This window comes from Pomacea canaliculata, linkage group LG14, assembly GCF_003073045.1.
Source record: "Pomacea canaliculata isolate SZHN2017 linkage group LG14, ASM307304v1, whole genome shotgun sequence".
Classification (NCBI taxonomy): Eukaryota; Metazoa; Mollusca; class Gastropoda; order Architaenioglossa; family Ampullariidae; genus Pomacea; species Pomacea canaliculata.
The window spans coordinates 8,226,453-8,252,262 of record NC_037603.1 but is presented as its reverse complement, the minus strand read 5'-3'; the positions used below and the strand labels follow the sequence as shown (position 1 = coordinate 8,252,262).

General features: G+C 45.7%; 1 long non-coding RNA gene across 3 annotated transcripts in view; it reads left to right on the top strand.

Annotated features, from left to right (window-relative positions):
- Positions 1 to 25,810, top strand: part of LOC112554783 — a 94,182-nt gene that overhangs the window by 20,763 nt on the left and 47,609 nt on the right. For 2 of the 3 annotated variants that reach the window (XR_003097315.1, XR_003097314.1), the window contains one exon: positions 9,492 to 11,255. This is a non-coding gene — a long non-coding RNA (uncharacterized LOC112554783). Of the gene's footprint in view, positions 1 to 6,350; positions 6,475 to 9,491; positions 11,256 to 25,810 lie in introns of those variants that run through there. The other variant, XR_003097316.1, reaches the window with a different exon arrangement.

Sequence of the window (25,810 nt, the reverse complement as noted above, 5' to 3'; positions counted from 1 at the left end):
TATTTTTTTATAGCCTATCAACACGTCTACTTATAGACTGTGTTGATGGCGCTAATAATATACTGCTATATATATATTTTACACATACTGTAATGACAGTATCACCTGTCACAACTACTTTGTGATCACCTACTACTTATCATCTACAGCTGTCACCACTAATACCTAATCTTCTGCATAGAAAGTCGGTGAATTAGCGAATGAATAAGGTTGGTGTAACTATTATTTACAGTCATTTCACGAAAGAACAAACGAACAAACAGAAGAAGAAACGAGTGAATGAAGGAACTCATAAATGTATATAAAAAAAAACTGGTGGCGTTTGACAGGAGATCCGTGGGGCAGACATATCTGAGCCCCTACTTTGACCATGTTTGTCTTCTTTGGTCAACACTAACTCTCCACATTTTATTTTTCGTGTTGTCATCCCCTGGCAGAAGGCCGTACAGGTACCTAGATGTGGCTGAGGGCTATCAGTAGCCAGGACCACAGTCCTCAGTGAGTGCTACTCACCCTGATCGTTGCTACACCAGAATGAACAGAAGAATGTTAATTAAGCAAGGTGCTGTCACCATGAAGGGTACACCGACTTTCTCCCCAGTGGGAGGATATCAGTTGGCCGACCAACGACACACGAAGTGATGTGGGGAAACGGAGGACAGTGGCGACACCTGAGGGGAGGGCTGGTGGAGGGGGAGACTGTTCAAGTCAGTGGCGGACATTGTGGACATTGCCAGGACCTTGTGGTCATGTCTGACACCAGACGGCGCTTTGTCGCCACTTGGCGTCAATTAGGGACCAACAATGGCCCCACTTGAGGTTCCTGTGGTCAAAGTCAGAGGCTGGCAGGTCCTCAGTCGTGGCCCCATCAACAAGGGACCTTTCAGCTGCGGAGTCAGACGTTGCTAGGCGACGAGGTGTCTGTCGGACATCTGACCCGATGGTGTTGGTGGCGAGCAGGAAACTTTAACGTGATAATAGAGGAGAAGACGATGAAAATGACGTGTTTGTGCAGAAAGTGAATTAGAAGAGAAGGAAGAGTTGCTGCAAGTGGACGAATAAGTGTAATTTTATGATATTGTCACCTAAAACATCGGCTTTAAAATGAAATGCAGTATAGGTGGCGCTGTTCTTACGATCCGTACCCGGTCTCACTCGCAATTTCCGGACGGACACGAGTTTTAGGACATTCATTGGATGTTAGTGCGATATGTTGACATCAACATTAGTAACTTGAATGTCAACACCTGAAACATGCATAGCAAAGTCTGACACGTGCACGGGTCAGGGGTCAACATTTTCCTTGCGCCTCTGCCGGAAGTGGAATACAGAGGGGGGGGAAATTGTGTTTTACGCCGTGTCAGCAGCTAAGGCTATATTACGGCATGTAAACAGATGCCTGCAGAGAAAGATCAGCATTGAAAGGGCAGCCAACCTTCACTGTAATAACAAACCGTATAAGTGGAATACAGTTCTGTCACTGACAGGGATGGTGGTGGTAGGTGGTACCTCCTCACCTCACATGTGGAGCACACAGAGCTTCATGACAAAAAGCTGGATGCGGCGCTGTGGCGCTTGTAGGAAACAGACCGTGTAGCTGTAGAGAACCCGGATGACTGTCACACCCTCTGTCACACCGCTAGAGTGTCAGTGGTGTTCTATGAGTATGTGGCTCCTCCACCCACAGTCTAGTCACAGACTGTCCCAGACCATTCGCTCCGTAACATAACAGCGAGCTGAGAAGGAACTGCATCGGGACTGATTTGTAGACTTTGTCACTGTCACTTTGACACTGTCACTTACTCACTGTCACGTTGACACTGTCACTTACTCACTGTCATTTAGTCACTGTCACTTAGTCACTGTCACTTTGACACTGTCACTTACTGTCACTTTGTCACTGTCACCTTGACACTGTCACATAGTTCCGTTACCTCCAGGGAGGTTCACCTGTTGTATACTGGTCACAACACACTGTGTTGAATCACCTCCCCCTGATAGACGTGATTGTCATCAGTCAGTACACGTCCTGAACTTTGACCTTTGTCATCCTTTATTTCTCCGCCTCTTGTTACTACTGCTGCTACTACTGCTGATGGACACCAACGGCTGACACAACATACCCCTGACATGCGCACCCGGTGTCTAGAAGTAAGAGACCTTGACAGGATTGCTGGGTGTTTGTGGCGGCTTACCCGTGATGTACCCGGGGTGTATGACTGCTAGTATAGAGTCTTGTCGCCTGTCTGCTGGCCTTCTAACACTGTGACTGCAGTTTGTATGACATGATGTATCGCTGCCAAGTCTAAAGGCGGGGCCCTTCCCTGGCGGCCATTTGAAAAGCTGTTGAGAGAGGAGTTTATTGACTGCACACACAAGGTTTATTGACTTCACGCACCGTCATGTCCTCACCACTTTCAACTGTTTCTTTTGTACCCGCCAGCCACACTCTCTATACCCAGCTTTGCCACCTCCAAAGTCGTTTTGCTTTCTCAACAAGCTCACTGTCTTGAGTCCCTGGACCCGGCGTGAACCCCGGCGAGAGGCGAAATAAACGGTGTATGGAAATTATTTGTGGGGGACTTGAGGGCCGTTGTGCCGAGCTTGCAGGCCATTTGAATAGATGATTGTGTCATTTGCTCGCCTGCCAGTGTGTCACCAGCGCCTGTACTCTTGGCCTCTCAGGGTCGGTGTATTGTCTTCCAAACCTCTTCCTTGTATTGAAAACCTCTTTCGGGTACAAGACTTCTTCACGCGTGCGCACGCACACACACACGCATGACACACACACACACACAGGTATACACACAACACACGCACACACACCACGCACGCAAACATGCGGGCACTGAGAGATACAAGATATACACGAATACACACTGTCTCTCTCTCTCACTGTCTCTCTCACTCTCTCACTCACTCTCTCACTGTCACACACACCAGTATTCAACAAACAATGGCGCCTTGTGAAAGTCACTCAACCGACGATAATAAACCTTTAGTACCTGTGTTGTGGTGGTGTGTGCAAACACAGGTGTGTCGGTGTCGGTGTCTTGGTCGTCGGCTGTAAAGGTGATGATAACTGCACATTGCTGCACTCTCCGCTAAATGTCTTCTGCCATTGGTTAACGACTGTCACGTGAGTGACAAACATCATCGATGATATCATCGATGTGTCCTCGGTGACGTTTGTAAGGTTGTACCTCGAAGTCTGGGAATATCATGGGGGAACTAAGACCACAATAGTGTTTGAGGGAGGGGAACCCAAACATAGTGGAGGACCTTTGTGCACTGTCACACACCCGTATGTGTATGTACCGACAGAAGGACAGCAAGCACGGGTGGGTGGGTGGGTGGGTGAATACTGAAGTACAAAAGTTTGTTGTGTCACACCAACCGTTAGTCAGGGGCTGACAGTCTATACTCTGTAGGGTCGACTTGTAGCATTCTCCGTAGTCACGTGCACACTGGGGGCGAGGTGGTGCAGTGGACGAGGACAGCCAGGTGTGACGACCACACAACTACCCCGTATACCCCGGCACTCCAGTGTAAGGCCTCATAAACATACTTATAAACATGAATATACTCCTATAGCCAGGTGGAGATATTTATTCTTTACCTCTCATCAATGTACACCTGTAGCCAGGTGGCGACACTACAGTCACACAACCAGGGACAGACTAGTCTCCAAGAACGATGTCCTGCAGGTGTGTAGAGGACACCAGACTTGCTGGCTCCAGACTTGAACCAAATGTTGGCGACTGGCAGCCACAGAGGACGACATGCACGATGAGAGAAATGTCAAAACTAGTATTGCTCTTGCTCCGTGGACTTGGCTTTCTCCGTTACACTCCAGTTCAAACGCCTGTAGGTGTCCGATGGGATTGACTTTAGTGTGTGTGTGTGTGTGTGATTTATATATGTACGTGTGCGTGTGTGTGTGTGTTCTAGACCCTCCATGCCCACAAAGTAATGCCAGGAGTTTTAAACATCTTGTGCTGCACAGTGTTAGAGACCTGTTGTTGTTGTTGTTGATGTAGTGAAAAGAAATGTGAAATCTGTTGGTGAGTCCGTTCGCGCTCTCACATGTGTGTAGAGAGAGTAGGAGGGTGGGGCGACACACACACTGAAAGAGAGAACATATAAAAGTAGGAAAAGCAAGAACGCATCCCTGAATTCGACATTCAACAATGACAGAACTCTTCATTGAGAGACTCATTCCTTCAATCACCTTTTGTACGAGGGGGTAAACTTGGCCTTCACCTTGGGAGGAGCAGTTGCCAGCCTTTGATGGGTGCACCTGTACTTTGATGGGGTGCACCTGTACTTTGATGGGTGCACCTGTACTTCGATGGGGTGCACCTGTACTTTACACTTCAGCGCTATGCTTTCTTTTGTGTATCTTTTTTTCCCAGAGGCATTTCAAATAGTTTTAGTTCCTGCTAATTATAAGGTGAGACGTGTCGCAGTCGGAGAAGCTGATCTACGGTTTGTGTGTGTGTGTGTGTGTCTATGTGTGTATATATATATAGTTCTGTCTGCCTGTGTGTCAGCACGTACGTCAGGCTATGATAGGGAGGACAAGGGGGCTTCACACACTACTACGTGTTCATAGTAGAGAAAGCAGACGACATCACGTGGAAGACACACACGTGACCGCAGAAAGAAAACTATTGCCGCCTCTGGTTCACTTAGCCTGGAAAATGTTCCCTCAAAATGGGAGACACGGTTAAAATGTTAGATGTTAACGGTCTACATTTAATTAGTCTCCAGCTGTTACAGGACAATTAGTGTATGGTTTGAGAAATATCAAGGAAGAAAGAAGAAAAAATGAGAAACAAGCACAGAGAGAGAGAGACGAAAAGAAAATAAGAAAAGAAGAAAATGGAATGAAACACCTCAGTTCCTGTGCAGGTAAGACTTTCAGACATGTCTGGTCTCCTCTTGCTGTCCAGTGCAGGCAGGTCGCTCACGATGTACTTACTGTCTACGGGGCGAGCTTTACGTTAAGGTGCTTAACCACCCCGGGTATAAGAAACCCTCGCTACCTTTCCTTCTTCAACCCTCAAGAGATCAGGTGAGTTCCCAGATTCAGCAGGGTGAGTAGGGATAATATATATAATACACCATTGCACTACACGGGTGTCGACTGTCCACTTCTTCCCGTCCTCACAGGGAACGGGTGGAGAATCGTTAGAGAAACGTCACAGGAGGGTGGACACAACTCGTAGAAGATATAAAACACAGAAGACAGGATACTTTCTGAATGAGATCCACTTGTCGCAGATTGCATGATTAGCTGATTTGTTTATTTATCAGACTGATTAAAGTTTCTCTGTGTGGTAAGCTACCGACTGGTCAATAGACGGGTCAACTGACCACCCAGTCGAATTGTAAAGCTGAGACTGATACAGTGGTACAGGATGTTCTCGGGGTAAATATAAATCATCGTGTGTTGACAGAAGATGATGAGGAGGAGACTCGCTGAGCGCGTACCCCGGGTATGAGATAGGGTATAGCATTTGGTCCTAACACCCAATAATTGTGCAATAAGAACAAATATCAACTAAATTGTGTGGTCCACAGTGGATGTGATGATGGTGACCATGTGAACTTTGGGCGACTGAGGTGGTGGCGATGAGGATGAAAATGCCGGGAGGACAGCTGCTGCCACCCCTTGTCACGTGGGTGCGCCGTTTAGGCTGGTGAGACAAGCAGCGCAGTCTGTGCCGTGGGCTGGAGTTGGCGCCCCTGTCTTGCCTGCTCCTTTGATGACTTGTCTACAATCGCCGGCCTCCTCTCTCGCCCGCACAATGGAGGGGCTCACGTGAAAGTATAGCTTACGCCCAACATGTAAGTCGGCCTAGGTAGGATCTTTTCAGTCGTATTAAGCTGACCCCATCTCTTCAGGTGAGCCTTTCTGATTTTTCCCCCTTTGGGCTGCATGGTCGAGTCCCCTGTGACAATAGCTACAAGATAAAAAATAGTCCCCTTGTCAAGCTGAAAGGACTAAGCTGAAAAAGCATAGCGACTTGGTAAGGTAAGAGCAAGGAGAGAGGAACAGAGGGACGAGGAGGTTGTAGACGGTAGACGGGTGGTAAGGACGCGGCCATCAACACGTTAGAAGCTTTTTACGTGACGAGGCCAGGGTGGAGGGTAGCGGGGTAGATGGAGTTCTGTTACACGTGGAAGATAACAGAGTTAAATTTGAACAATGACGATGTGAGGCGTCAGGCGATGGCTTTTCAGACTTTGAGACCCGCGGTCTTTTGTGAGCGCCGAGCGCCCTCTGGTGGCAGCCGTGCGGCAGTTGACTCCAGCCTCGTCTCGAGTTTCGGGTGAGACATGGACGTCTTTATGTCCTCACACGGCTGCCTTGACTGCACTCCACATACAAATACAGGAATTAAACTCACTTCAGTACATGTTAAACAACAGTCAGTGGATGACCGGGTGTGACAGGCGGGTGGACAGGTAGGCAGACACGCGATTTTATGACAACTACGTGTAGTACACACACACACACATGTACAAAATACCCGCATAATACACACATTTGTGCATGCATACCTACATAAACTGCCGAGGTAATCTAAGAAGGGCTTTTCATAAGTTTGTTCAGTGTAAAAGCCACGCTATAGACAACAAATAACAAATAAAATTATAATAATAATAATATTGTAACACCCGCAATCTAGCTCAGAATAAGCTCCCGGGAGCTTTTCTTAACATTACTGACAGTGTTTGGCAAACTGTGTGTTTAAGTGTCATGTAATTGCCTAACATCCTTGTAGCCGATAGTAATACTATAAATATATCATGTTAGAACTTTTGAAGGCAGGCTGTTGATGTGGGGTGGCATGCAGATGTTGAGTTTGAGGGAAAGTGCTTCCACCTCGCGGTGATTTCGCACTGTGTGAATGAGATGTTGATGTCCTGATTGGCAATTCACAGGTAGTAAGTAACGAAGGAGTAGTAAGGAAAGTCTCCATTTATTATGGAATTTCGCTTTTTTTAAGCTTTTGGTGTTTAAGACTTTGAACTAAATGCAGGGTATAACGGGTACGTGACGCTCAACACACACAGTCGGTGAGGTACCCAGATGGCTAGTCTCAGCTGTGTGCTGCGGTACCAGCAAAATGAAGGCACGAGCTACAGAAAGTGAAGGAACAAATAAATGTGAGGGTTATGTCCCCTGCTGTATGGGAAACTTGAAGGAGAGACAGAGAGAGAAAGTGGGTTATGTCCCCTGCTGTATGGGAGACAGGAACGAGAGAGAGAGAGAAAGTGGGTTTTATCGATGTTTTGCCAGTCGCTGACCGTAATGAAGTGTTATTTGCAAATGTCCGAGTACTCAAACGAGCTTGTTAGGCGAAGCGAGAATAAAGATTAAACATTTTGCTCTCTCTGTAGGTGTGAGTGGGAGAGGTGGATGGAGGTATATGAAGTATGTGTATACCCGGGAGTGGGGGCCTGTGTGTGTCTGTTGTCTACCCTCATTGTCTATAAAGAATCGTCACTGTCATTGTCTATTACTGTGCTGCATACAGGTGACACCTCGCCAACGAACTAGGAGATGCAGACAGACAGAAGAAACATACAACAAACAAACAAACAAGTCAAACTATGGTTTTCAACGGTATTGGCAAAGAATAAGATAACATGGCGGCCACAAGCTAGACTGGAGACAAGAGGACAGGACTGTCATCTGTCGGCAGACGTGCTGTAGTCGTAGTCTGCATGGAGATTGCGTGATGTTGTAGACGTTGCTGCTGTGCACACCGGCACAAGGGGCAGTAACTCTTCTGCCGACGTCCATGGTTGTCACTCTTGGTCATTGTTTTTCCACAAACGCCCGCTGAAACATGTTCCTGAGCCTACTCATCTCTGGGCCGGAGATACCAAAAGCGTTTAAACTCGCTGGAAATTACCTGGGCAGAGCTTTGCAGTTGTCTCTCAGTTTTAAAGCCGAGCTATGGACCAGCGCCAGGGATGCCATTGTCTGCCACATAATGGGTCCGAGGCGCTGGGAGAATAGGGCTTTGTGGCCGCGGCCAGGCTTGGGCTATAACAGCCGTGTCTCACATTCTCACCGCCGTTTTAGATGGCAAAAGCGATTGTTCGACAAGGGGACACACTCAGTGGTAATTGCTTTCAATTTCCCAGGCCTGTTTTCAGACGCTGTCCAGAACAAGCGACAGGTTCGCTTCTTAGATAGTTCCTCATTTTTATTATATTTTTATTTTTTTTATTTTTTTTATTGTCATAACCACTTCCCCTCCTCCGCGCCGTCACAATAGTTATCTTCTTCTTAGTTGTAGTCTTTCTTCTTCAATTCCCTACAGTGTTCTCTCTGTCGCTCACTCGCTCCAACTTCACCCCGCAGAGCACGCCCTGACTTCTCTGATCGAAGAAGACATGACAGCCATATTCTATGCGATAGTTAATTGTCTCCGAACCCACCCGTGAAACACACTGTCGTACCCGAGATGTCATGTAAGCAGTGGTTAGCTGTACACAGGCGTCTGTTGCCTTCGTGCTTCGCGGAGTTTGAGGACCTCTGTGTAAGGTAAATATATAAGTACAATCTTGTGAGCGGCGTTCATAACCAAATAATTTAGTCTCAAATAATGGACAAAGTTTGGTCACATCGCTAACATCGTCGCACATTCGACAAAAGGTGAAGAAGGCGTTCGATGCGGATAAGAGAGCCGGGTGTATGAAGTACCCTTAAAAATCCTCTTCAAACAAAACTGAACGTCGAGCGAAAGCACACACATATATATATATTCAGATGTAATTCAGGGGCCTCTAAAGCGCTAATGTAAGGGAGGAAACCTAGTTATTGCTGTGTAGTCTCCCTTGGTGTTGCTTTTACATGGAGACTTTGTGTGTGTTGCAATGCAAGTAAGTAAATAAGCTGAAGTGGTAAGAATAATCTACGCACATTACGTTTAGTCATTAATTAATATTAATTCAACAATAAATTAAACTTGTTTATCGCAAATGACAAACACTATCTTTATTTCTACAAATAAGATGATAATTATTAGCTTTTGATTTCAGTTTTGAAGAATTTGTTTTGTTCTTCGACATTGAATAATTTTAGTTGCGATAGTTATCATTATTGATTATTAATATTCGACTTATTAAATTATTAAAAGCGTGTGTTTCTTTCTGTTAGAAGATGTTTAATTAGTCTGTAGGAGCAGAGCGGTGCTAATGAAACAACGGTTTGCAAGAACTATACAGTATAACAACAAAGTCGCTTTGTGCAGCTGGCTTTAGTTTTCATCACATTTTGGAATTCCATCTGCTTCTGTGGGTGTTTTAAAATATATAAATACCCTTAGATATATAGTCCTATATACATTTAATCACACTTACATATATTTGTTTGAAATATTTTTCTCTCTTCTCTCTGCTTGTCTCTATGTATGGTAATGTAAGTGTTTATGAAAAGCAATGTCGTCATTACCATTTTGTTTCAGATATCTCAGTTAATAAACCCATGAGGAGAACACCTGTCCTTGTCCTCTGAAAGTGCTTCTTGGCTGAGATCAGTTCTCCACGACACCACTCGGCTTTTTTCACTTGTGTGTGTGTTGGGAAGATCAGTCGTCCAAGCAGTCGATGGTGGTTCCCTGCGGGTTTTTGGTGCAAACTTTCTCGAGACATTCATCAGCTGCAGGGAAATATAAAATTCTTCATTCACCTAGTCCTTCAGCTTCAACTGATTACAAGCTGAAGTTTCAGCAAGTCAGGTGATACACAATCGGAGGTGAGTGAAAGTGTGTACGTGGATACCAGGGTACGTTAGGTCCACTAATATCAAACAGTAGACAGGCTGCTGCTGTGGTCTACACTGCTTACCACTAATATCAAACAACAGGAGACCACTAATATCAAACAGTAGACAGGCTGCTACTGTAGTCTACACTGTGTACTGCTACATAGTGTGATCTTGGTGTGCTACATCACTTAGTGTGCTACTGTGGCATAAGGAATGCGAGTATTTCCCACGTACCTCCCACTGCTGGAATCCATCTCTCAGTAAGTTTTGATTTTGTCCATCTGAATGTTTGCATTATTTCGATGAATAAAAGGAAAACAACATCTTTCCTAGTGATCTCTCGACTGCACTGCATTCTGTGTCGACAATTTTGTTTCTGGTGTGCAATCTCTGAATCAAATGGGCTACATACCTACTTCTTCTCAGTGATGCCTTCTTCGCTTAATGGATTACAGTCCGCACCTCACAGGATGTGCACTGGATTTAATGGATAGCATGATGGATCAGCTGCGTTGTGTGTTTTTAAAGCCCATGGATCGCTGTGAAGCACTGGAGAACACTGGTTGCCTGGGGTTTTGTCGGAACATCGAACTGAACTCGTCTGGTGCACACTGTGCAGTCCATGGATTACGAAACAAATTGGATGGACTGCACTTCTTTCCACCCTGATGTGCAGCTGGAATTGAGTGCTCGAAGGATTAAAAGATTACCTCGCGGGTGAGGTCACCCGTGACCAGAACACTGAGTGTTTGAGGTGGACACGGGGATATGATCACCCCTGGGCCCTGGCCTCGTGTAGATCACACCGAGAGTGCACAGTTCAACTTCCTCTGTGGATTACACTGCACAGAGCAAAGCCTCCTGATTCATGGATTACACACTGGCAGTGCTACATCCACTTTTTATTGGATTACATTGGCTTACAGTGAACTAGCGAACGGAGGATATTCCAGAAGATGCAAAGAAAGTGAAGAAAGTTCACAAATCGAGGCAATTACACCAGAAACCGTGCCTGCCGTCTCTACAAGGTACATGCATCTCTCAACAAGTCCTCGCCATCATCGACACGGTGTGAGAGCGAGGTGTCATGGGTCATTGCGGATTATGCAGCGACTGCTGATTTCGTCTGCGGATTTGTATTGCTATTATTATTACATTTGTGCTGCACCTGTTCTGTGATGGATGCATGGCATGATGTCACGGGAAGAAATGGCAAGCTTGCTGTCCCTCTTTTTGGGAGGATTTAAAGATATGCCCAGGGGCAGCCATTCGGCTTGTTTTTTTGAGGGTCTTGTCACTGATAGGATCGTGTACCTCACCTGGTCATCTCATCCCTGGAACGCCTTACTGAACCCTGATCCCCGATCCTTGGTCCTGCTAAGGTGGTCTGAGACGATCAAGTACAAGAGTTTCCTTTTGTCTCTTTGAGGATTCTACACGTGTGGTACAACTGTACAAGAAGGTGAGAACACCTTGTGCTATTGTTGGCGTGTGTGAAAGGTGAATGTTAAAAGGCAATGAAGGAGAGATGAAGGTAAGCAGTTAAACAGTCATAAATAAGGAAATAGAAAGAGAATGATAAAGGATACGAGACTTTTCTTTTGGTTGGTTCGTGCTGGTCGTTCACAGGCCACAAAATATGAATCCTGTCTGTCGCTGGTTTTCAAGCTGCCTCCATCTTGCCTTTGTAATCACGTTTCATGCTGTGCATTATGTAAAAATACTTTAATCTGTTGATAAATACCATTCTCTGTTATTTTTTGGCTTTTACACTAACCTGTATACTGTATACGTTTGTTCCATTCATTGGACTCAAAGGCACTGTCCATCCATTGTATATTCTGTTTCCTTGCACTCCCTAGTCTGTGTTTTTCCTACACGACCTCTGACCAGTGTAGCCTAAGACTAAGACTAAAAATTTATCTAAGATCGACACCGTCAGCCAGTTGTCCTCACTGACCTCTGACCTCGGTCAACGGAACGCCGTCACGAACGGCGCTGCGCAGCGCAGCAAACGCTTCCGCTGCACGACTGCAGGAGCGATGACGAGCGCTGCCACAGTCCCCGGAAACGCTGACGACATGCGGGTGGATTGAAAAGACAAGACAGGAATTCACTGTCTGTTAATAAATATTGGTTCCGTTGTCTGAAAAGGAAACCGGACAAACAGAACCATCTCCATTACCTTGACGACCAATTACAAAATCAACATGAATTATGACGAGTGGGTGTACCTATGCTCAGTCGCACTGCATGAAAAAACAAACAAGTCACGCGTTCTTTGGATGCAATAAGTGTGCAGTCTACACAAACAGTAAATACGTGCAGTGAGTGACGGAGTTTTATTGTTCTCCTCATCGTTCCGTAGAAGATACCACCCGCTTTCACCCAAGCTACTCATTCTGTGTGTGTGTGTGAGAGAGAGAGAATGTGTGTGTGAGTGTGCCTGGGTGCGTGGGTGCTTGCCTGCGCGCGACTCTTCTTCAAAGACGAAACGACTAGAGTAACAATGACAGTTGCGAGGCTCTGTAGCAGAAGCGGTCGCATAGAAAGCTGTCAGGTAGGATGCTTTCATTATTTAGGCAATCGTTTGGTTTTGTTTGTTTGTTTTATTTTAACCTCAGTATTGTAGACATGCATTAACGTTACGAAAACAAAGTGTGCTAAGAACACGAGGAGAAAGCGCAACGTGATGCATGGGAAGCAACTGTGAAATTGCGAGAGGTAACAGATACTCAGGGTTGTTTCCCTTTGGTATGCGATCGCCGCAGTTTTAGCAATCTTAATTTTATTTTATTGTTTAATTCCGTGATAAGAATGTTTTTGAAAACATCTTGTGATTAACTTATATTTGGTTGTATATTTTATTTTATGAAAACTTAAAGAAGTTGAAATATAAGTGGTAAGACTTATGGCATCAACCCATTAAACCTTATTTAACCATTCCACTGATCATCTAGCCAGACAATAAACTTATCAGATAATGTATCACACTGCCGGTCGTCTATTTTACCTTAAATTACCACAGACAAATTATAAAGATTATCTCACGGGCACTCTCACAGGTACCCACGTCCTCAGCTTTCAAATAATATCTCAACATCATCGCGATATTCAGGGGAGGTAACATCTTGGTGAGGCTTCTTCGGCAATGAGAAGTTATTTCCCCTGCTACATTTGCTGAACATCTTCATCAGGACTGTAGGGATCTTAAGACATTGAGGAAACAGGTTAGGTTCACACATGTACAGAAAGAAACTTTAAAACCTTAATCAATATAGCATAAGGAGCCCGAAGAAGTAATCAAGACGTACAACAGTTTTATTTTGATATTTCTTACCTTTCCCCAAGTGTTGTGAGCGGTCGGGTGGCGCAACGGTTAGCGCCTGTCACCAATACAGTGAAGGTTGGCTGCCCAAAGTTCATTTCTCGTCTCTGGCACGCTGTTCTTTCTCTGCACGTGGCATCTGTTTACAGGGCTGGCTGCCTTGCCGTAATATAGCCTCAGTTGCTCACACGGCGTAAAACACCAATTCCCCCCCCCCCCCCCCAAGTGTTGTGAACAAACGACCTTTTCCTGTTTCCACTCTTTCTCTTTCCTTTGTATAGTCACCTCCGAGCTTGTTAAATCAATAAAATATTTGAATCTTTTAAATTTTTATTTATATCATATTCCAAAAATCTTTTCTAAACTGTTTGTGTTTTTATCAATTTCCCTTTAATTTCCTTTATTTACTGGTTTCCTTAGACAATGTTGTTTTGTAACATATCATTGCTTGTAAATGAGTAAACTAATTTTTTGAAGCAAACAAAATTTTAAACACACTTCTTGCCTTTTTAGTTTTGGTATAGTTTCATTCATTTACATCTATCAAAATCTGTTTGACATGTGAAAGTTCTGTTTGCTAAAGCATTTAATTTTAAAGTTTATATTTGTTAAGGAATTTTTGAATCCTTCTCTAACTTTTCCTTATGTTAAGATGACACTTGCTTGCTAAGATCGTTTTATTATTTATATTTTCTGGTTTTAGTTTAAAGAACAGTTTGACTGTGTGATATAATAAAGAGCAGCTCGCACATGGAAAGACTTGTAATGTTGGTACAAGGGAAGCTACTCTGTCAGAATTATGTTTCATGCGAATATTAAGGGTTGTTTCCCTTTAGCCGTATGAACTAAGTGTAACTCGGTTCTTGTTTACTGCTTGTGAGTTAGCATTTAGGGTAGCTTTTTCCTGTGTGTGTGCGTGGAGAGTGAAAAAGAAACTACAACTCTGTGTCTTTGTGGGATACAGTTAACTCAGCTCCAATCCCACAAAGCTAATCATAGTTTTCCTGTATCTCTGGAATATTCAATGGATCTGCAGGCGTGTACTACCAGTGGTTCCAAAAGTACAGCAATGTACCCATATCAACCATATCAACCATCGTTTTTGGCTATTTTGTGAAAGTTTGTACAGGATTTCATCACAACATCCGCCTGGCTTAAGGCGACTGGAACCAGTTTCTCAGACACAGACTCCTCGCACGCCAGTGAAAACCCTGGACATCGTGAATGTCCTCGTCACACGGCTGACATCTTGTTCACCTTTAACACTTGCACTCGCAACCCGCTGGGGCCAGAGGATTAGAGCTTAGTGCATGGAGGTCAAAGCGGAGAGGGAATTAAGAGCTGCAGACTTTCCTCTGAACACGTTCGAGTCCCTTGTCGATGTGGTTCACCCACGCACTCGTCCAGGCCCACCCCAGTGTCACCCCCCCCCACCACCACCACCACCACCACTTCTGCCTCGCTGAACTCGTGATTTTCCTTGCGCCGTCGACTCCGCTCTCCTCCTCCTTCAACATTTTCATCTCTTCTCTCGTTAGCTACGAGTGGCCGGAGTTGTCGGCCGTGAACAGGACAAGACGGTGTAGGAGCACAAGCAACGGCTTTCGTAATTGTCTGCCCCTGCTGGGTCTCTCTCCTTTACGACCTCTGGAAAGAGTTCAAATCCGGAAGTCGGTGACACATTCCGATGGTAGAGGGTGGGTGGGTGCACGCGCTGATATTAGAGTTCAGGTGTGCGTGCGTGCGTGCGTGCGTTTTGTTCGTACATAGCTTCTCGTTGGTGGGTGTGTGGACGTGGAAGAGCTCATAAAGCTGTGCAGTTAACCCGCTTGTTTTCACAAGATCGCTCATGCGAGTATACCTACGCCACTGAGAACATTCATTTCAGTCACAGCTGGGGAGAGCTTTTGAAAATCGCCAAGGGAGGAAAAAAATCTTAATTATCGTCTGATTTTTTTTCTGCCCTCAAACAGGTTCGTTGTTCGTTTTAAAGTGAATGCGATAGTCTTTGATGCTTGTTTTTAGCTTCCTTGTAATGCAATAGAAATTGTCGAAAGTTTGCACTCTTCACATCTAAGCATTGGCTGACACTGCAAGTACCTGTCCTTTACTTGCCCTCTGTACTACTTGTCATCATGTAATGGCTGAAGTTACCTGTACTACTTGTCATCATGTAATGGCTGGAAGTAACCTGTACTACTTGTCATCATGTAATGCTGACCTGTACGTCATCATGTAAACGCATTGATTTTCACTGTTGAGATGAAGTTTGTTCCTTCTAATCGCCGATTGTCAGTCACTCCAGGAATTACGTGTTATTTAAATTATGCTTGTTGTGACTACGGGGGTGAATTCTGTTCGCCCTCAGCCCTCTGTTCTATCTGTAATTACTGATAAGTGCTACGTCAATCCATGATAATAGTCCTCACTGCTGTTGGCGGGTTTTTCTTGTTTTTGTTTTTTCTTTACTACTGAAATGGTTGTCAAGGACCTTTGGTCGCTGAGGGTTCCCTTACTTAGTGATGTCGTTGCTAATGGTTTGAACATACTGTAGTGTCACTGCTGATGGATAATGGGGGAAATAGTGATATCATCTGACTGTTGACAACAAATATAATAGCTGAGGCCCTGACAAGTCTATAGGTCGGGCGCTAGAATGGCTCATGCAATGAGATGGCAAAGCGTTGGCAAGTGCGTTGGTAAGACGCCGGGAAGTAGAGGGAGAAGACAGTAAAGTATGCAGGCAAGGCACTGACAAGTGCATACAGACTAGGAAGGCAGCCCCCTCTCCTAACCCCTTGTTAAGTCTCGTCCTCCATCTTTTCCATCACGCCTGTAGACAGCCTGGTATTTACGCAACAGGACATCATGACAAGGTTCCTCCCGCCTTCACGACCTGCGGGTTTCGCCTCCCCCTCTCTCTCTCTCTTTTAGCTTTTTTTTCCTTTCTCCCCTTGTCGGGTAGTTTTTTTTTTTCCCTTCATTTTCTGCGCATGGTGGTGTCTTGTTTCTGCCTCACGAATTCCACACAGGGTTGTCAACCATAGCGAGTGAGGGCACACCCCGGACTGACATGGAGGCATTAGTTATATTCCCCAACCCTCAGTTTCAGAAATCTTTGGCTGTCTCACTCCCTTTTTTTCTCATCTGCCTTCCGTTGCCTCTTCATTTGTGTGCGTGCTTGTGTGTGTGTAAAAGTGTTTTTCTTCTTATTTTTTTTTCGCCGGTGGGGGCTGTTATTTGTGTATGCAAGAGAAAAATACATTTTCTAAGAAGAATACCGGTGTGATGGTATCATTAAATGTTTACATTTTTATTTTCTAAAACCGTGCATAGTTGAAACCAAGAAAATACTTCTTTGAAATTCAGAGTGAGAAATCTCCGTTATTTCTTGAAAAACGAACCTACAAACATCATCGTGTACAGAAATCGGTCTAACCCGTGATGAATGTTCACCTACAAGCTAAATAACATACAGTTCCAGCTGTTTGCTGGTTTCCTTCGCATCGGAGGTATATTCATGTTTATCTGTCATGTCACTAAAATCGCAAATACAGTAGGCTTAAATTACATGAGACAGAAATGAGACTCACCTGTGGAGGACCAGGACATTCGCAAGGACCAATTAAAATGGACTTTAGACCTTAAGGGTTGTGTTGACAGATGTGCATATTAACAAAGCATGCTGATCATTTTATTCTCTTTTATCTCTGATTGGCCAAGCACAGACTAGGAGAAGCCACAGACCGTAGACGACAGGTGACACTGGTCCAAAGGGACGATAACTATAATTTTCACAAGCCGTGAGAGTTACCCTTCCCGCCTCCTGGGTGTCTGCTGGAGCCAAGATTAAGATTGGGTATTTAGAATGGTGATGGTGGCTAGTTAGTAATAATTAATGTTTTACATCAAGTCGGAATAAAGGTGCATCGTGGCAAGCTCGTGTTGTAAGCAGGTGTCACGTGTCGCGTGCAGTGAAAAATTATTTTGCCCAAGATTTCTGAACCAACTAGCTACGACTTTCGTTGTCCGTGTCACTCGCGATCCAAAGTATTTGAAACTGGTGGTGGTGGTGATGATGGAGGTGCTGGAAATGAACAAGATGATGAAGGGGATCAGAAAAAAACACCACATAGCCACTCAGAGCTGAAAGACTTTGCTTATAAATTCAAAACTATTTACAGAAGGTAAGGGTGATTACAAGTGAAATGTTCTTGTCATAGACCCTTTGACACACACACACACTTCGTGGCTGTTGTAGAGAGCGCGAGGGTCTGTGTTCAGTTGCCCCAGGACCGCACAGAACTCGACTGCAGGTCTCTGTGCCACACCCCATCCCCTGGTACCCCACCTTCACCCCCCAGGCACCCAGCACCCAGCTATTTGTGTCAACTGTCCGGCCACTAACGCTGTTTTCTCACGGTGGAGATATTGTCAGGGGACCTTCCTCCCTTCAAACTCCTACCTGGCCTGTCACCCGGCGGCGGGCTAACATGGGCCACGTGACAGGGGAACGGAGAGGACCCCTGCTTCTGTTTGGGGGTGGAGGTTGGCAATGGGGGAGGAGGGGTTTTGAGAGGTAATAACTATAACCTCTACACTTTTCCCCTTTGTAAGCAGACCATTCTGTCGTTAAGCGATAACAGAAATATCCTTCAAAAGTCAGTAATGTCATCTCAATACTGGATTTGTCCTTTGTGTGTGGAGTCCTGTGGAAGATGTTAGAAAGGTTGTGAGTCCTTAACACTCGTGTGACCGAGACAACGAAATGTGATGTGGACAGGACTTGCTAGAAGACTAGGTCCACTGCAACCCCAGACAACCGTCTCCAGCCTGTGTACCGTGCACAAGATGTCCTGCCACTAGACTAGCACCATGCTACTCCCGGGGTAACTGTCATTTTTATTGAGGGATGAAGCTGTAGAGCATCAGGAGAACTTGCGAGAGATTCGCTACTTGTTTATCTGACCCCTGCACTGAAGTTGTGTGTCAAGGAGGTGGTAGGAGGGTGTTCTTGCCAACATCCTGAACCTGTCAGGGTAGGTCCCCCACTCCCCCACCCACCTCAACCCTGTTGAACTGCCCAGTGGGTCGTCTCCCCTCTCTGGCGCGCCTCCAACAGCAAATTGAATTTCATCCTTGGCTGCATTCTAATTAAATGATATTTAACTCCACGACAACCAGACGGAGCTGAAGCGAAAGGAAGAAGCGAAGATGCAATGGAACGTTGGACAAGAAATGAGATGACAGAAAGATAATTGTTGGAAAATACTCCAAGTCCTGTGGTAGCTCAGCTGAACTTTAGTCTGGCTAACCACAGCAATAATGAGTTTTACAACTTTTCTATTACTGTGTAGGTGCATGCAGCAGAATGGAAGGGAGTGTTGAGGATAGTACACGTGTATGTCGTGCGCGATGCGAGGAAGATACCCGGGTGGTTGTAAGGATGTAACCGGTTAGAAAGGTCTAGAGTCGTTAAAAGTAGACTTTGAACAGTGAATTCAAGTCTTTGTCTGGCGGAAGGTTTCCCGGCAAATCACCTCTACTTCATGTTTTGTTGTTTCCTAGCAAGTTGCACTGTATCTATCATTCGTGGGTGACATGTCATATTAATGTCATATTATAGTAATGTCATGTCATATTAATGTCATGTCATACTGATGTCATGTCAACGTGAATAATTATGGAAATGTGTTTGATAAAGACAGGGGCGCTACTTGGTGTGATCCGTGATTTGTTGGCTGTTGGTGCATCAGTCGGCACCTGAAGGTCTACCACTTGCTGCTCACTTACTCCGAGGGTTGTCCGGGTAGACTGGATCACGACCGACAACAAGTACGACAGATCTGTGGTTGACTGAAGAGTTATTCCCACTTGCCCACGACTAGGATGTGAGTGAGTGAAGCCTGAGGCTATACGATCCCCTGAGCTCTTCACGAGGACAGAATGTGGTCCTCATTACATTTTTTTTTTAACCCTTGTATCAATCGAAACGCGGTGTCTCTCCCTGAGTTTCCCCGCAGCCATCCACCCACCCAGTGCCAACGCCTTTCGTTGTCCGTCTTCTACCCGTGCCGCCTTCGCTGATTCACGCCTCTTCCACCCTTTTCTCAGCTCACCCACGGTTCTGTCCTCTCGTCTTCTGCTACCCGTTCTCCTCACCCGAGCAGGGCCCTGAGGAGACTGCGCACAAAAGTAAGCGGCCGCCCCCCCCCCCACCTCCTCTCCTCAGAAGCAGGTGAGAAGCGAAGGAAGGTCAAGGGTCAGGGGTCAACGTAGCCACCGATCTCCATCACAGGGCTAGTGTCAGCCTCTGACGTTAATTACCGTCACCCCCCTCCCTGTCCTCGTCCTACAATGGCCGCCTCTCCCCTCCACCCCCAATACCCCGATGTGCCTACCCGTTCCATGATACTAAGCACACGTCCCCCTTCTCTGTCTTCCCTTCCCTCTACGTCTCTCTGTGTCGAAAAGAGTAGACAAACCCGGGGTGGAACAAGCCGCAGCGACAACTGTCCCTCCCACCTCCCCCCTCGCATACTCACCCTCGACACTAGGCAGCGGAGGACACAAACGCCGTTGTCATGGTTTCTACCCCGGGTAGCGTTAGCTTCTCTTTTAAAGTTTCCTGGTAAAAGACAAAGACGGGTACAGACTGACAGGGACAGGGCCTGCAGCACGCTGTCAGTAAGCAAACTCGGGTAGAGGGGGGAGTAGAAGACAATTTGTGAGAATGATAAAATGAATGAGAACCGACATGGTGCAGACTGGTGTTGGGACACCCAGCGCCGTCAGGTTGTGACAGGTGTTGTGACAGTCAGTGGGGTGATGCAAAGTAGTCACATCCGATGGCCAGACTAGTGTGGTCACACTAATGTTGTCAGGTGGCAGGGTGATGCTGACATTAGTGTAGTGATGCTGGCATTAGTGTGGTGATGCAATAGTGTGGTGATGCATTAGTGTGGTGATGCTGACATTAGTGTGGTGATGCTGGCATTAGTGTGGTGATGCTGACATTAGTGTAGTGATGCTGACATTAGTGTGGTGATGCTGACATTAGTCTGGTTCCGTAACAGTGTATGCTGGCATGCACTAGTGTGGTGACATTAGTGTGTGATGCTGTCTACATACCATATGTCTACACTGCGTCTACATACCAATATATGGCCAGAGGCCTCCAAAGTACTCAATGAGTAATGCGAGGGCTGAATTCACAGTTGCAGTGACACCTGTGACACCAGCATGTGGTCAGACAGTGAGGTGGCACTCACTCTAACAGGTGTAAGTATAGTCAGAACCAGCACTAACCAGCACTAACCAGCACTAACCAGCACTAACTCAGTGATGCTGTGACTACAACAAGATGTCAGACACGATGTTAGACATTCAATAGCAACACGCTACCAGAGTAATGCTAACTTTAGCATGCCACCGAGTTATAAGATTTTATTATTTTTATGTTGTCATCGCGATATATTTTGTTTGTAATTTCAAGCGGTTTGCTGTTCATGAGTTCAGACGTTACCTGGCTCATCTGTCGTCATGGTAACACTAAGCTTGTGTTACAGCAGCTGCAGACTAAAGACACGTGTGTCTACCTGCACTCCAGGTTAACGAGTCTGTGCAGTTGCTTGTATGCAAACGAGAGGTCAAGGGTTACGCCCAGTACGTTAGCGTCAGGAATACCTGCACCTACCCCTCAGCGCCCTCTATAAGTCAGCCTCGGAATTTGCATAGACACCTCGCCCACCCACCTGTCGTTACCTGAACATTTTGTGGCGGCTGCCAGGGTCTTCTCTTCTGTCTTTAGTCGAGAAGCTTGGGGTGTGATCAGTGAGGGAACTGAATGTGACTTTATATTATTATTGGACTTTTTCTGCCGACTACTTCACAAATACAAACAACAACAGTGGATAAGTTTTGCCTACAAATATTTTGTATCAAATTCCGAATAAAAACATTGTGATTTCACGTGAACACTCAGGATTCCGTCAACCTTTTCTTTATGTCTCCCACGTAAATTACAGTAAACAAATATGCGAGGGTGAAATGTCCACAAGTAGAGGAATGTTGCTGTCAACAACTGTCTTTCAGTTGCCAGCATCAACTGAGTCCAAACCGGAAAACAGTCACAGGGACAAAAATAGAAAAAAAAAAATAAAATAAAGGAAATTCAGGCACAGGGCCTGGCGGTGTGGACGACTCTGAGTTCATTTCAACAAACGTAGCCGTAAATCAGTTGAAGAAGTTCGTCACGTGCACTGGAGTAAACTGCCACCGAGTTACGACCTGCCACTGCAGCACAGGCGAGGAGACAACCTGCTCCACATCCACCGAAGAATAAGGGGGGGATGGGAGAGAGAGAGAAGGGGGGAGTTTTCAGGGCCCATAACCGTCCTTTATAATGGAAGGGTGGTTTAATACTTGCCTGGACATCTTCCTTCACTTGATTTTTCATCGAAACGCACAGCCGCTGGGCCTGTTTGTGAATGTCTGTGTGACGAATATTTTTCAGTAAATAAAAAGTTAAATGTCAGCAAACATTTATTGAACAATATTGTTGTCTTCATGAATCGCCTCGCTCTTGTTTATTTGTTCCTGGAAGGCGCGCGCGCACGCACACTGAAGAAAGAAGAAGAGCAATAATCTGCTTGATGCACCTCCTCATCCGTAGATGATGAACAACTGCAGACGACTGATGTGTTTCCACTCAACCATCATTTCTAAACTGACATCGGACAAGAACAAAGTCACGTGGGCGTCAGTGTGTAGCCACGGGTTTGCTGCTGACGAGGGGACTAAACAGTAGTCAGCAGGACAAAGAGAAGAACACGAGAAGCAAGGCCAGTGCTTCATTTCTAAGACGGGAGGACTTTGAAGTCCCTCCTTCTCCTCCTGACAGCCACCCTGGGTGACAAGATGGGAGTGTGGTGATTAGAAAGTGAGGGTAGTCAGCGTGTCTCCTCACTCTGCACCCACCCCACCCCAACCTCCCGGTGCTGTCATCGTCTTTGTCGTCTAGTTTTCCTCGTGCAGCTTCAGGCCACGCACGCCCCAGTCCCTACCCCTTCATCACCACGATCCTCCCAGGTATCACTGCTTCTAGGTTTGTCTCCCCTTTCCGTCAGCTGGCTGCATCGCAATGCGCAGGCTAGGGGGCGCTGGCACGCCTTCTTTGTCTTGGACTAAACGAGTTGAAAAACGCTTTAACTTGAATACGATTATTTTCAGTTTGACTAGAAGCAGCTTTGAGTGCGGACGCCATGATGGCGGTGGTGTGCACGATGGTGCGGACACACGGTAGATGCTGATGACAATGTACCCAGCATTCTCCTTGGCACATTCGCTGATGTTTCACTTCTAAACTTTTTTTCTTTAATTCCCAGAATGCTTTCCTTCAGCGTCCAACCTCTCAAACGCTTTCTTTGTCCTCTGTCTGCTTTCTTCCTCGCTCTGAAGGAGAACTCTTCACAGACCCTTGCACGCTCAACGTTTCTAGCGGTGACAATGGCCTTATGATCACAGGATTCTTGTAGAATCATTTCTGTGTATGACCATGCACAACTCATGTCAAAAGACAAGCTAACCGCCGGAAATGTTGATAAACAAGGCAGTGCCTCAATAGTATTAACGGAAAGTAAGAAATATAGATTCTTAAAACTGCCTTTTGGCCGACTGGAACCCTGACGATTAACTTGATGTTAGTTCAATCATTTAATTTTGTTAAATTTTATTTTGAAATATTTTACTTACAACAAGTTAATAGTCATATCATTTACTTAGTTTACTCTTGAAAATAATTGTAACTGTGAGAAGTGACGGACCGTGATTTTAAAACAGACAACGACAACCATGGACACAATAAGGCTAGGAGGCCGTCTGCTTCCATCGTCTTTCCCTCAATGATTTGAACCTCTTCAGCCTCGTCTTAAAACGGTCGCTGGCGTAGATGCTGGGTCCCCTGGAGAACAATCAGACAATCCGAGGGGGACACACTGTGGCAGACGGCCACTTCTGGTGACAGGAGTGTGTCGGGTGAACAAGGCCTCATTTCGGCCCCGACTCCGTGGAGAGGTTGCCAGGTGATGACTCTTGCACCAGCGAGTGATGCCAGACCCGCGACTAAGCTCCAACCCTGTCGTGCGCAGCAGGTCACGTGATGGCAACACGAACTGAGGCAAATGTAGTTGAAAATAAATATATTCATAGAATTTGACAGGGAGATAAACCAAAAGGAAAGACGAAGGCTGAGCCTCCGTGTACAGGGCTGCAGCCCCTTTCAGAAACTCCTGCCACGCTGTGGAGTGATCTCCCCTCCCACCCGGAACGACGTCACAGTCAGTGAGTGAGTCGGTCATTCAGTGAGTCAGTGAGTAGAAACTTATAAGGTGTTTGTGGAGACAGCCAATTTCATTCATTACTTTATCAAGCCGTACGGAGTGTTGTTTGTTTTTACTGTTGTTTCTCGAACTCAGGTCGACAAAGGGTGGAGGGAGCGAATGGGGCGTTGAGTGATTTTTTTTTTCTTGGTTTGATGCTTGCGTGAGTCTGTGACCTGACAGCTTCACCCTCATCCCATACCCTACCCCTTACACCCCACACCGGAGGAACGATAGAGCACTTTTGTCACGGTGGACCACTTACCGATAACTGCCTATGCACCTGCTAAACGAGTGGGTGAGAAGTGAGAACTATTGTTGAGATCACGTGACAAGGTCTGAGCACAGCTACCCTACACTACATTACAGTGTAAATATTTCCAGTCACCGCTGTAAACACAGATCATTCCTCTACTTGTGGGATTGGTTAGCACCTTCATGTGTTTCTTTTTCGAGTTCATTAGTTGTGAGAGCGAAGTCGATGATATTTCATTCTTGGTTTCGTGTGAGTCAAGCCATGGTGTGTCCTGGTCTTCACGTGCTGGATGCTATTTCAGTTACAGACCCTCGACAATCAATGGGTATTTAAACACAGTAACCTATCTGAATGTTTACACCTGCCAGTCCCATCAAACACAATAACTGTGTCTCCAAGATGGCGCTCAGCTTTGTGACATCAACTGTCGACACTGATGTCCGCTCTCCTCCTAATGTCAGCGACAACAAGACTTGTGTACTGGCGGGCAATCAATTCCATCGACAGCTGCCTGGTAGAGACAAAGTAGGTTTGCTGCATCTGTAGAAAATAAATTGTAAAGACTAGTTTCCGCAAGAAAGATGCAGCAGTTGAAGTGGTATTGAGCGCTACTCACGCCTGTAGGCATCTTCCCTCCGTGGTAAAGGGAGGAGCACAACGATCGGTGGGATTACTTTTTGTTGGACGTGGCTGATGTCAGAAGTCTCTAAATGTGTGGGACTATTTTATGATGTGGGAGTAGTGATATCCTGGGCTGTGTACGTGTTCGGTAGAGTATATAAAATGGGGATCAAAGCCACCCACTGCCCCTCACATTCGAAAAGGTGAGATGTAGGAAAAAGTACTGGCCAGTAACATGGACAGTCAATCCACCCGTGTTTTAAGCGTCGGGGTAGATAACTTTACTGTGTTATATCATCAAAAAACAAAAACAAAAAACCAACCAACCAACCAACCAAACAAACAAAAAACCCACACAAATCGAAGAAACAATTTATTTCTTCTACAGAGTAAGTATGCCGCACAAAACTGGAAACCAGTAAATTAATTACAATTGTATAGAACTGTGACAACAGACTTAGATTATTTTCTATTGATCACAAACTTAAAATGAGGCTTGTGTTTATATTGACCTATTAATTACTAAACAGGTAGCAGTAGTAGCTACAGCTGATGCAATAACAACCTCACTAACATCATCGCTAACGACTGTAACACACGTCGTGGATGTTGCGTCTGTCGGTGTACTCCAAGGTGTGAGTGGTACTAACGGGCCTAAGCCGCTTCCGCCAGGTCAAGAGGAGACAAGCGATGAGTATTTGAGGGCGTAAGCCGGCGCTCAACACGTCTTGACCTTTCTCACCAGCCGCCATCTTGGGCGCCGACTCACGAGCTCTTGGAGCGGCTGGCACCTGATTGCCCCCCATTATGTCCCCCTTGTCTTCGCCCAATTCCCTGTCCTCAGTCTTTTCCCCATCCGCCATCATTAGTAATGTCTAGCTTTTTCATCATCATCATCATCATCATTATCATCATCATCTGTGTTTTTTTTCTTTCTTTCACTTTCTCCTCGAGTCACTTTATCGCGCTTGTACTTGGAGATGAAGGAATAATAATAAATGGTGATTTATTTATCCCTTTATTCCTTTGCTTCAATTCTCCAGGCAGAACCAGATTCGCATTTTCTTCGTTTACCTCTTAACCCCTCCTCCCCCACTTCACTGTGTGTAGAGTAGAGGTGCGTGCGTGTGTCGTGCATATAGTTAAGCGCGTGCGTGCAAGCGTTGGTGTGTGTGTCGCTATCCTTGTGTCGCGCGTGCATGAGTCTCGGCCGTCAGCGTCACTACATTCGTTCTTTTAGTTCTTCCTTTATTAGTGAGTCTTGCTGAGATGTACTGACAGTGAGTGAGGGGCTGAATGAAGAAAGAAGTATTTTTGCTGTAGTGAAGTGAAATGCCTTCATAAGCATGTTGCACCTGGAGACACGTGTCACAAGTGGTGTAGCGAAAGGTAAACATGTGAAAGGTTCTGTAACAAGCAAAACTCACATCCCT